This window comes from Rhinopithecus bieti, unplaced genomic scaffold (assembly GCF_001698545.2).
Source record: "Rhinopithecus bieti isolate Rb0 unplaced genomic scaffold, ASM169854v2 scaffold_24982, whole genome shotgun sequence".
Taxonomy (NCBI): domain Eukaryota; kingdom Metazoa; phylum Chordata; class Mammalia; order Primates; family Cercopithecidae; genus Rhinopithecus; species Rhinopithecus bieti.
This window is the reverse complement of record NW_016811565.1, coordinates 156,298-168,905: the sequence shown is the minus strand read 5'-3', so window position 1 is coordinate 168,905 and position 12,608 is coordinate 156,298. Positions and strand designations below refer to the sequence as shown.

Here is a 12,608-nt window from a genome sequence, read left to right as displayed (position 1 = left end):
AAATTTTGATTTTGTGTATTTAGAGAAGTGCTTTGTTGTCGTTTTTAATTATAAAGTATCAGTGTAAAGTAAGTTTCCTTAAAACAGTAAAAATAATTCTTTTTATAAATATGATACATAATTATTATCAAGTGTGTACATTGCACATACACATCAAGCAAGATTTATATTCTATAAGTTTCTGGTTTGGCATTCAATTTTAAAACCATTCCATTCCATTACTTTTTAATGGAATAAAGGGAAGTCAAATTATATTCAAACCAATACTCCTACTAACTCATACCACTAATGAACAAAACGCTAAGTAGAGAAAATGGGTTTACACATTGAGGCTCTGAAATGACCTGTGTCTTTTATCTGTGCACTTATTTTTCCTATTGAATTTAATGTTCAAACTAAAATCCATTAAAAATGCTTATAATTATTAAAGGCCACAGCGTAACAGCAACAAGGCATTAACAAGCATTTTTTTCTCTTTAAGCTGAGCCAACTCTTCTTTTAGAATTTTTGTAATTAAACATTCTTTGCCACGAAAGCACCTATATCTTCCACCTAGCAGCAAACTACTGAATGACAGATGTGTCGAAGTTGGTAGTTTATGTCCACTTCCTTTGCCAAATATGTAGTGATAGTTAGGCCTTAGCTTGCAATTTACATGTGTCTCTTCTCCAAATTCTTCAAAAATCTCACTTTTATATTAGAAATCAACATGCAAGTCTGAGGACAGTGGCTTATGCCTGTAATCCCACCACTTTGGGATGCCAAGACAGATAGATCACCTGAGGTCAGGAGTTCGAGACCAGCCTGACCAACATGGTGAAACTTCATCTCTAATAAAAATACAAAAATTAGCCCTTCTAGAGCCTTCTAGAAGCTCAGGCCCTTCTTCACTAGAAGCAAGGAGCTCCCTGACCTCTTCTTTCAAACATACTCTTTTGTCTTTGTCTTTATTCCCACATTCATCCTCCTTTGCTCAGTACACCAGGGTCAGTGACAAAGTGGTGTCACGAACAGGGACTTTGAGGATGTGAACGAAGATCTGCTGGAGCAGAGGAAGTGAAATACACAAGATGAATGGGGACCCGGGGACAAATCTGCTGGCAGTGGATATAAGGTCAGTGCTCTAAAAAAGTACTGGGAATGGGAAGTTTCTGAATCAAGGTACCATGGGGCAGCTTTTGTCTGTTGAAGAAACACATTATGTGCAGTTGCCTAAAGTTCTGTTGAAACAAACAGTCTGGATCTCAAGTTAATTCACAGACATTAAACTTCTGCAGGAGGTTATTATGCATAACCCATGGTTTCCACAGGCAGGCACTCTTGATGTGGAAAATTGGGACAGAGGAGGAGAGAGATTGAAACGGGCTCATCAAAAAGGCCTCAAATTAGGCCCTTCTGTTTTTTCTACTTGGGGTCTGCTTCGCATGATCCTACTGCTACTGTCTCCTTATTCTGTCAGACAACAGAAGTCAGTTTCTGAGTTTCAAGAATTAAAAAAATAATTTGTTGCTCCAATAGTGCATATTGAAAGTAATGAGCAGGAGAAAGGGGAGGAGAATTGGCCTCTGCCACCCACTTCAATAACAGAAGTAGAAACCCCCATACAGAAAAATTTGCATGCTTCTGCTATGGCGGGGGAACATTTGGGGTCTTGTGCTTTTCTTATTACCATAAGGCCTGATCTGAATGATCCACCACATCTTTTACATGAACACACTCTTGTAGAGTTTAAATTACTAAAAGAATTAAAAACTAACATGGTTAATAATGGAGTACAAAGCCCGTTCACTATAGGGCTGTTCGAATCGGTGTTCCGAGCCATGCACCTTCCACCTTTTGATAAAAAACCTTTGGCTTGCACTTGCTTATCCACCAGTGCATATCTGACATGGGGTTTAAATTGGCAAGAAATGTGTGCAGACCAGGCTAGGCAGAATCGCACTGCTGTTCAAGGAAACACTACAGAGGAAATGTTGATGAGCTGTGGCCCCTTTTCAGATCTGGTACAATTAACACTCCCATTGTAGAGGCCACTTACCACCAGTCTGCCTTAGCCGCCCAGCATGCTTGGAGCACAGTTCCTGAAGAGGGAGTTCCAGTGCAGTCTTTTCTACATGTCATGCAGGGATCACAGCTTTATGCACAATTTATCGCACTGCTGAAAGATGCAGTGCAGCCTCAGATCACTCATGCCTCTGCTGCAGAAATGCTTACCATAACTCTAGCCTATGAAAATGCAAATGCAGATTGCAAGCATGCAGGGGCTCCTGTGAGATCTGCAAAGAGCTTGGGAAATTACCTTGAAGCCTGTCAGGATGTAAGAACTGAATTTTATCATTCTATGATGTTTCCTTAAGCAATAGCTAGTTTAGTAGTTGACAAATCTAAAAGGAGCCAAGGATCAAACCCTAAAGTGGGAAAATGTTATAATTGTGGAAAAACTGGACATTTTAAAAGGAATGCCACCAGACCTCAGGACAAAAAGGACCTTACAATGNGGAAAAAATGCCAGGACTCTGTCCTTTCTGTACAAAGGAAATAATTGGGCTCATCAATGCCACTCAAAATTTCATCAGAATAGCACTCCCCTGTCAGGAAATGAGAAGGTGACCTGGACCCAGGCCCCCAAACCATGAGGGCATTCCCAGTTCAGACCACAACCCCACTTCAGGGGTGGGTCCCAGGAGGAATATTGATTCCCTCTCCCAGGAACACTAGGAGGTGCAGGATTAGATATCGCCACCAAAGGTAGAATTACATTAATTCGAGAAGACAAACCTACCGAAGTTCCCACTGGCATTTGGGGACATTTGCCAGCAGAACACATGGGACTAATTTTAGGCAAAAGCCGCCTTAACTTGCAAGGCATCACTAGTCCCCAGAGTAGTTGACTCCGATTATGAAGGAGAAATTCAAATTGTTTTAATGTCACAAGATCTTTGGGTTTTTGAACCAGGGGAATATATAGCGCAATTATTGCTTATCCCCTGCAAATTACATCCTTCTCCACGAAAGGAGAAATGAGGAAATAAAGGATTTGGCAGCACAACTACATGCGAAATCTATCTATTCCAACCCATAGCTTCTAATAGACCTGTCTGTGTAATATAAATTACAGGCAAAAAATCTGTGGGCTTATGGACACAGGAGCTGATGTGTCAGTAATATCCAGTAAGGATCGGCCCCCATCCTGGCCTCTCAGACTAACTTCCACAATGCCAGTGGGAGTAGGAGCAGCTCAAAGTGTTTGACACAGTGCTGAAATTTTACCTTGTCTTGGTCTGGATGGACAATCATGTACCTTCCAGCCTTATGTTGCAAATATAGCTATCAATTTATAGGGTCAAGACTTACAGCCTTGGATATGAGACTTACAAATGAAAACTTTTATAACCTAGGATTTAAAATGTTGAAGGACATGAGATGTAAGAGTGGGAAAAGTTTAGAAAAATTCCTACAAGAAAACCCTAACCGAATATCAGTAACTGGAAAGACAGACAAAAAAGGATTGAGACATCAGGATTTATTATTGGGGTCATTGATACTTCTCCACCACCCACTGCCTTACCTTTAGAATGACTCAGTGACAAACCTATGTGAATGGATCAATGGCCCCTAACACAGGAGGCGCTAGCTCAATATCATCTGTAGGTGAAAGAATAATTGGATGCAGGACATTTAGAGGAATCAGTTCTTGGAATTCACCAATATTTGTTATCCCCAAAATAGTCCAGAAGATGACAACTGCTGCATGAGTTGAGAGCTATTAATGCACAAATTAAACCAATGGGTGCATTACAGTGGGGCTTGCCATCCCCAGCAGCCATTTCTAAAAACTAGCCTCTTCTAGTAATAGATCTTAAAGATTTTTTTCTTTACTGTACCATTACATGAGAAGGATAAGCCTCGATTTGCCTTCTCTGTGCCTTCTATTAATCAGAGACATGCTACATGCCAAAGAGGTGAGACGTCTGGTCATGTATGGTGACATTGTCTGTCGCCATTTGCTCATATGGTGATTTCCAAACAATGAAAAACTGACAATGGACCTGCTTATACTAGTCATGCTTTTCAAAATTTCCTACAGCTTTGGGCTATGACCCATAAAACAGGAATTCCTTACATTATAGACCAGGCACATCAAATATTACAACACATATTGAAAAAACAAAAAAAGGGGATCGAAGACCAACCACCACCTCAAACAAAACTACGTTTAACTTTATTTACTTTAAATTTTTTGACTCCTTGTGTCAGTGGTAAGACTGCAGCAGAAAGACATTGGCAAGTGTTAGGAAATTAGGAATTTAGGAAATTAGGAAAGTTTATCTGAAAGTGTTATGGAAATATCTGGAAGAAGGACAATGGAAAGGTACAGTGGATTTACTGATGTGGGGACGAGGGTATTCTTGTGTTTTTACAGCAGTTGGACAAACTGTATGGGTGCCCTCAAGGTGCATGCAACCATGGAATGGAAGACTGGAGGGACCCATGGTGGTCAACCATGGGCCCGGTCCCTCTGGTATGGGCCATGGGCCAGCTGAGCCTGAGTGCAAAGATGGAGAGAAGGCCAACTGGAGTCATGATGACTTCAATCCCTATCACCTGGGGGACACTCAAGGAAACCACACAGGAAGCTGAGAAACTACGGGAGTATCAAAGCCAGACAAAAACCCCTGATTCCATGTTCTTGGCCATGTTAACCATAATGCCCTGTGTGGTATATTTTCCCTTTGCAGAGTCAAAAACATATTGGGCATAGGTTCCGATCCCCCAGTAGTACTACCTATACTTTGGAGTGACAGTCCTCCTGAGATCTATCATGATCAGGGAGCATGGGCTCCAGGACCCCAACCCCCTGACATAGAACAGTTAGACTCTCAGAACAATGTCATCAATTATACTACCCCACTGGAAGGACTGTCCTTGTGTATCACTACAAAGATGTCACTCAACCATAGTTGTCTTACAACTGAAGCACAAGCATGGTTGAGTCACCATGGAAAAGTTATGTACTTATTAGGTCTTGGTTCTATTTGTGTAACTGGTGTGCTAACCAACCATTCCCGGCACAATCACCCCAACTGTGCTGACTATATGGAATGGATTACCTTCAATAGTTCTGACCTCTCTCCATGGACCCAGTGTCTTGGCTCACTGGGTAGAAAACAATCTATGTTAACAGGAGACATTGTGGATTGGGGAACTAAAGGTCAACTAGATGGAAAAGATGAAAATCAGAAATCATGGCACAAACTTCACTGCCATTAGTGGCAAACTTTGAATACTCTTTCTTTATGCCACACCGGGATCCAATCCCAGTCGGCCACCTGGATTGCTTGGCATGGAGCAGGCTTTAGCACACCTCTTCCTCAATGGCATTATCTAGGGAGGAAAGGTCCAATTCAAGAAACAATATGGAAAGCAGCACTGCTGTCATAAATGGTAGTATCTGGGTAGGAATACTCTCTAATACCAGTACTGCTACTCAACACAATCTTAATGTTACATTTGTAAAGAATAACCCCACTCAATTTACGGTTTGTGGTTGTAATCCTTATGTCTTTTTGGCCACTAAGAGGGACCAGCTCCGGATAAACAATACCCAAATTGGGGTAGACCTGTAAATCTTGCCGGTTATATCACTGAATTAATCATAGCACATGGCAAACACGTAATATCTCTACTTTGATGATTTGGGTTCACATTCCTGGGCTATGGATTCTCATCAATCTGAGTCTTGGGATGCCACCCCTGTTTTGCACTTTGTGAAACTTCTCCTAACTAAACTTACTCATCGTGCCCATAGAGCCTTAAGCATGATAATTTTTGATATTGTTTCCTTGGTCACACTAATAACTTCTGTTATACTGTCCTCTGTAGCTTTGCATAGTTCTGTTCAAATGGCTCAGTATGTAGAGAACTGGAAGCATACAGCCAACAAAGCATGGCTACTTCAGAGTAAAATTAACACTGAGTTACAAATTGAAGTGGTAATGTTAAAATGCATGGTTCTGTGGTTAGGGGAACAAGTACAAAGCTTACGGTTGCAACAGCAATTGTGCTATCATTTTAATCACACTCATATTTCTGTAGCCAACTTAGAATATAACCAAAGTGGGTATCCATGGAACCTTGTAAAAGTCCATTTGCAGGGAGCTTTCACATCCAACATCACCTTTGACATTGGTGAATTACAAAAAAAAAAAAAAAAAAAAAAATTATTGATTTAAAAAAAACTCAAGAGTTTCAGCCTTCTTTAGAAGCCTGGACTGAATTTCAGCAAGGCTTGGAGAGCCTCAGTCCTTCGACCCATCTAAAGTACCACGTTAACATCTCATATGTAGTTCTGGGAATAATGTTGTTCTGTCTCTGTTTTCTGCTCAAAGTCTGTAAAATCAGATGGACTGCCAATCAGAAAATAAAGCTGCCCAACCTGGCCTTACCTTCATTCAATTAAAGCAAAAACAGAAAGGGAGAGATGATGGGAGCCAGAAACCTGAGGATTGTGATCAACTCAGCATTCCACTGGAGGCTATATGATCAAACAGCAAACTGTTTATCGTGAATGCAGAATGTGGACAAACTCGCATCTGCATCTGCCACCGGAAGGTATGCTGAAGGGAGCCACTCCCTGGTGCCGTGCTCCTTGAGATTATCTACTGGGACATCTGGAGCCTACTGTTCAAAGAATGCTGTCATACAGGCCGACACTAAGTCAAGCAGCTGACTTGACAACCACCCCCTTCTCCCAATATCCTTTACTCAATAAATAAAAAAGGCTCTAGAACTCAGGGCTCTTCTTCACTAGAAGCAAGGAACCCCCTGACCCCTTCTTCCAAATATACTCTTTTGTCTTTTTCTTTATTCCCACGTTCATCTTCCTTTATTCAGGCCACCAGCGTACGTGGCAAAACTAATCAAAATACAGTAGTCAGTGAACACCAACCATGCTATTGTGCTAGGTAAGAAGATGGAAAAAATATTTTTGAGGTGGGAGAAACATGTTAACAGATAAATTAGAGCAGACAGACTTGACAGATGGGGGTAACAGTTATTAGGAACAAAAGACTGAATTCTCCCTAGAAAAGGTAGTATTTGAGATGGGGCTCACCAGAGGAGTAAATGTTCTTTGCTGGGGAAAGGGGAAGGAAACACAACAAAAAGAACAACCCATGCAACAGCAGAGGCAGTAAAGAATTATTCAGTGTGGCAGTGATGTGGAAGACAGAGACAAGAGCCAACACTAGAAATTTGGTTTGTCCCAGCACTTTGGGAGGCCGAGGTGGGGAGATCATGAGGTCGGGAGTTCAAGATCATCCTGGCCAACATGGCAAAACCATGTCTCTACTAAAAATAATAAAAATTAGTTGAGTGTGGTTGCATGTGTCTGTAATCCCAGCTACTCCAGAGACTGAGGCAGGAGAATTGCTAAAACTCAAAAGGTGGAGGTTGCAGTGGATGAGATTGTGTCATTGCACTTCAGCCTGGGTGACAGAAAGACTGCAAAAATAATAATAATAATAATTGGTTTGGAAGCAGATGAGGATCTTTGTAAAACATGGAGTTTGGATTTTTCTTATTGTAGACAACAGGGAGCCAAGAAATGTTATTAGGCAGGCTAACAATGAGAGCAGCTTTAGTTTTCGAGGATGATGACTCTGACAGCAGGTTGGAAAATTAACAGCAGCAGGGAGAAACTGGTGGCAGAAAATTAACCTCAGAGGTGTTTATGACTCAATGAAGGCCTTAGGTCAGAAGTGATTAAACAGTCAAAGTCAGTGACTGGTGCAGGGTTTTGGGAGAGCCTGGTGACTGGATATGGGGGTGAGAGAGACATGCATCAGGACAGTCAGCAGTAATGTTCCTGGCCTAGTAGATTGTGTACATGGCAATCACCTTCCAGAAGGAATGGAGATTACTTTCATTTTTACAAGTACCTGCAGGATGAGAGGTTTGTAGTGTGATCAGGATGACAAAAAATTACAGCTTCAGAAAAGTTGTAAGTGAAAACATAGTGTTAGAGTTGCTAGTTTTTAGGTTAGGGGAGAGGTAAGAAAAGCACCAGAATGCACAGGGCATTCTGCAGGAACAGAACTCACTCCCAGGTATGGGACTGCAAAGGTTGATGCAGAGAACAGGCGTTGGGTAATTGGCAACTGACACCAATGGGACGCTTACAGTCTGTCCACTGATTTAAGATTTTTAAAACAACTATTCTCAAGCGTTTCACATGTCTCTAAGGTAAGTGGGGGCCCACACCACTTTGGGGGCAACTGTCTACTTACTGCTGGCAGCCCTTTCTTTTCTGGAATTCAGTCTCCTCATCTTCCTGCCTTCTCCCTTGCATATCTCCTGCTTGTGTAATAGGGTGGAAAGTGGGACGGCAGGACAAAGTTCAGACCAATAGCACTGGTTGGCTAAGAGATCACTCCTTTCTAATTATACTAGACAGTTCTGGTCTGAGGCCTGGGGTCCCAGAACATAAAATAATTACTGTCTCCTTTATTGCATCCCTGTATTATTCCATTCCTCTCAGCCACGGCAGCTGGCTGACATCCACCCTCTCAAGAGGACATGTATGGACAGAAGACCTGGCTCAGAAACACTGCTGTTTGAAAAGGGCAGATAGTTAATAATTTTGCAAAAACTCGAGAAATTAAAATTAGGGAGACTATGAATGCAAAAACATTAACTGTCAAGCAAGTAAGAGCTGGTTCAAAGATTTTTTTAAAAAGATACGCTCCACATAACTGAAAACATGAGGAAGACTGGCAGATGACAGCATCAGAGCAAGTTTCCTAAATAACTGAGGAGGTGACTGGGAAAACTGAGTCACCTACCAAAACAGCTTTATAGAACCAATACATCTCATTTGTTGTAGAAGCTGATGAGTTCTAGAACTGGTATTTCCTATGGAGTTTTCAAATACATTGAACATCACTTAATGTTTTCCTCAATCCCAAGCTGCTTGTAAAACTTTGTCCTTGCCAACCATGGCACCTTAAAGGCAGATACAATCTTATCTATTTTATGGAATTTTAGATTTCTAAATATGCCACATGCAATACAGATAATGCACCCAGTGTGCTTGTGGATGCAATAAAGTCCACTTCTGTACCTCTCAAGCAGGCTTCATTGACTTCAGCTCTTCTGACATTTGGGGCTGTCCTATGCATTGTAATATATGGAGCAGCATTTCTAGTGTCTGTACACTAAAGGCCAGTAGCACTCTTTCCCAAAGCAAGACACTGAAAAATTCAAAATTCTGGAAAGGAAATCTACAGTGTATACCCACAAAGCTTCCTGATATCAAAATATACCACTTCATTCCATATGTAGGTTTTGAGTTTCTGGAACATTTACTTTATGCTTAAAACAATCCGATGAAGTAGAAAAGCTACTGACAAGATGCCTATCATCATATTCATCAATGGCAATGCCACCAAAAGCTAAAGTTTCATTTTAAATTCCCTTATACCTTCAAATTCAACTGAATTTATTTTGAAAACAAATAATGGTCTTTATTAAAAATAACAACACACATACACAGAGGTAAATAAGCAGTATTCATTTAAAGCTACATAGTTTTGAGATCAAACTGACTTTATAAAGCAGCTGTTCCATGGGGCTAAGCGATAGGAACTGTGGATCCTGAGCTTAATTTATTGCCAGCCCCTGGGTAGATCATAAAGCAGCTGTAACAGCAGTCAATATACCCACCCAACTCTAACAGTTTTCTCTGAGTATAAATGAAATTTTTGCTGAGTGCTTTCAAAGAACAGGGTGAAAATAACTTAGCCCAAAAAGGTACACCAAAATGAATAAGGAATATTTTAAGTAATTAAACCACCAGAAATATAAGACATTTTAGATAAACCTACCCCATTGTCTCTGAGAAAAGGGAAAAAAGAGAATATACAAAGCAAGCCATCCAAAGACAAATACAGTTTTTAAAAGCTCTAATTAACCCCACTGAAGATTTTTTTGACTACCTGGTGTATGCAGGCACTGTTCAGTGCAGGACAGTGTTCACCAACCTTTTTGGCACTGGGGTCTGGTTTTGCAGAAGACATTCTTCCCACAGATGTGGTGGGATGGTTTTCATTTGGGATGATTCAAGTGCATTACACTTACTGTGCACTTTGTTTCCATTATGATTACATTGAAATATATAATGAACTAATTGTATAACTCACCATATTGTAGAATCAGTGAGAGCCCTGGGATTGATTTCCTGCAACTAAATGTTCCCATCTGGTGCTGATGAGGGGCAATGACAGATCCTAAGGCATTAGATTTTCATAAATAGTGTGCAACCTACATCCTTCACATGCGCAGTTCACAATAGGGTTTGCACTCCTATAATAATCTAATGCTGCCACTCATCTGTAATGCAAGTGATGTGGAGTGGCTGTGAATACTGATGAAGCTTTGCTAACCCACCATTCACCTCCTGCTGTGCAGCCTGGATTGCAACAGGACACAGACTGCTATCAGTCTGTGCCCTGGTATTGAAGACCCCTGATGTAGGGAAACTACATTTATTTATTTACTGCAATCGTGCAATCTCAGCTCATTGCAAATTACACCTCCTGGTTTCAAGCAATTCTCCTCAACCTCCCCAAATAGCTGAGATTACAGGTATGTGACACCACGTCCTGTTAATTTTGTATTTTTAGTAGAGACGGAGTTTCACTATGTTGGTCAGGCTGGTCTCAAATTCGTGATCTCAGGTTATTCACCCACCACAGCCTCCCAAAGTGCTGGGATTACAGGCATGAGCCACTATGTTCTGCTGACAACTACATTTATTACCAGCCATTAATTACCAGAGCACCTATGTTGTACAGTGCCTGGCATGCACCAGGTACTTAATAAACAGCTATTGATCTAATGAAGGACCAGTAAGGGAAGGTGTATTTTTTCTCCTTCTACAAGCTGTGCCTGTGTCAGATGCAAATAAGACCTCAGGAGTCTGCCTGAAGTGACTTAAAATAAAAGACTCTTTCATCAAGCAGTCACTTGGATGGTGTAGCAAGTTACGTTGAATGTATCACTTGTAACAGCTTAGTGACAGGCATGTTTACCATCACATAACAAACACGTATCTGCCACACTCAGGGCTTAGAGTTTGAATTTCTAATGAGAAGTAAAGTGGTACCTAGAAAACCCCAGAGAATAATATTCCAAATATCCATAAGCATCAGGAGCATTTCCAAAAATTGTCCCACATCCAACAAATCCTTTAAAAACAAGATATGCTACACATGCAAGCAGTTTAGCAGTATCTTTAAAAATGATAAACAGTGGAGTCCGGAGCAAGATGGCCGAATAGGAACAGCTCCAGCCTCCAGCTCCCAGCACGAGCGACACAGAAGACGAGTGATTTCTGCATTTTCAACTGAGGTACTGGGTTCATCTCACTGGGGAGTGCTGGACAATTGGTGCTGGTCAGCTGGTGCAGCCTGACCAGCGAGAGCTGAAGCAGGACGAGGCATTGCCTCACCTGGGAAGCGCAAAGGGGAAGGGAATCCCTTTTCCTAGCCACGGGAAACTGAGACACACAACACCTGGAAAATCGGGTAACTCCCACCCTAATACTGTGCTTTACCAAGGGTCTTAGCAAACGGCACACCAGCAGGTTATATCCCACACCCAGCCTGGAGGGTCCTACACCCACAGAGGCTCCCTCATTGCTAGCACAGCAGTCTGAGATCTAACTGCAAGGCGGCAGCGAGGCTGGGGGAGGGGTGCCTGCCATTGCTGAAGCTTAACTAGGTAAACAAAGCCTCTGGGAAGCTCAAACTGGGTAAGCCCACCACAGCTCAAGGAGGCCTGCCTGTCTCTGTAGACTCCACCTCTGGGTGGAGATCTGAGAACGGACACACTGCATGCTCAAGTGGGTCCCTGATCCTTGAGTAGCCTAACTGGGAGACATCCCCCACTAGATGCAGACCAACACCTCTCGTGGGGTACACCCCTGAGATGAAGCTTCCAGGGCAAGAATCAGACAGCAGCACTCGCTGTTCAGCAATATTCTATCTTCTGCAGCCTCTGCTGCTGATACCCAGGCAAACAAGGTCTGGAGTGGACCTCAAGCAATCTCCAACAGACCTACAGCTGAGGGTCCTGATTGTTAGAAGGAAAACTAACAAACATAAAGGACACCCACACCAAAACCCCATCAGTACGTCACCAGCATCAAAGACCAAAGGCATATAAAACCACAAAGATGGGGAAAAAGCAGGGCAGAAAAGCTGGAAATTCAAAAAAACAGAGCGCATCTCCCCCTCCAAAGGAACGCAGCTCATCGCCAGCAAAGGATCAAAGCTGGATGGAGAATGACTGAGGAGTTGAGAGAAGAAGGCTTCAGTCGATCAAACTTCTCAGAGCTAAAGGAGGAACTACGTACCCAGAGCAAACAAACTAAACATCTTTAAAAAAGAATGGAAGAATGGATAACTAGAATAATCAATGCAGAGAAGGCCATAAACGAACTGACAGAGATGAAAACCATGACACGAGAGATACATGACAAATGCAAAAGCCTCAGTAACTGACTCAATCAACTGGAAGAAAGAGTATCAATGATTGAAGATCAAATG

At 41.9% G+C, this 12,608-nt stretch overlaps 1 long non-coding RNA gene across 1 annotated transcript in view; it reads left to right on the top strand.

The window, feature by feature from the left end:
• LOC108543507 (uncharacterized) overlaps positions 1 to 7,287 on the top strand; it is a 42,726-nt gene extending 35,439 nt beyond the window's left edge. Inside the window, exons 3-4 of the long non-coding RNA XR_001889594.1 lie at positions 978 to 1,114; positions 6,390 to 7,287. This is a non-coding gene — a long non-coding RNA (uncharacterized LOC108543507). The remainder of the gene's footprint in view (positions 1 to 977; positions 1,115 to 6,389) is intronic.
• The last annotated feature ends 5,321 nt before the right edge of the window (positions 7,288 to 12,608 follow it).